Source organism: Carlito syrichta, unplaced genomic scaffold (genome assembly GCF_000164805.1).
Source record: "Carlito syrichta isolate Samal-C Ts95f unplaced genomic scaffold, Tarsius_syrichta-2.0.1 Scaffold141169, whole genome shotgun sequence".
Lineage (NCBI taxonomy): Eukaryota > Metazoa > Chordata > Mammalia > Primates > Tarsiidae > Carlito > Carlito syrichta.
Window position 1 is genome coordinate 1 of NW_007085265.1, and position 869 is coordinate 869.

The window sequence follows — 869 nt, forward strand, 5'->3', positions numbered from 1 at the left end:
CACTTCCTACAAAAAAAAGCCCTGGTCCAGATGGCTTTCCAGCAGAATTCTACAAGACATTTAAGGAGGAGCTGATACCAATCCTACTGAAGGTATTCCAGGCAATTGAGAAAGATAGAACTCTCCCCAAATCATTTTACGAAGCCAACATCACATTGATACCCAAGCCAGGTAAAGATCCAACAAAGAAAGAGAACTACAGGCCAGTATCTTTGATGAACATAGATGCTAAAATTCTCAACAAGATCCTAGCAAACTGGATCCAGCAATACATCTCAAAAACATCCATCATGACCAAGTAGGCTTCATTCCTAGGATGCAAGACTGGTTCATAAAACCATAAATGTAATTAAATACATCAACAGATTTCAAAACAAAAACCACATGATCATATCATTAGATGCAGAAAAAGCTTTTGATAAAATCCAGCACCCCTTCTTGATAAAAACCCTCAAACATCTAAGCATATGGGGAACATACCTCAAAATAGTAAAAGCCATCTACGAGAAACCCACAGCCAGCATACTCCTAAATAGACAAAAATTGGAACCAATTTCCCTGAAAACTGTAACTAGACAAGGATGCCCACTCTTACCCCTCCTGTTCAACATAGTATTGGAAGTCCTGGCTAGAGCAATCAGAGAAGAGGAGGCAATCAGGGGTATCCAAATAGGAAAAGAGGAAGTCAAGTTATCTCTCTTTGCAGATGATATGATTGTGTACCTTGAAAACCCAAGAGAATCTGTCAAAGGCCTCCTTACACTGAGAAAGACCTTTGGCAAAGTCTCAGGATACAAAATAAATGTACAAAAGACAATCGCATTTCTCTACACCAATAATAAACAAACAGAAACCCAAATAAAAAACAC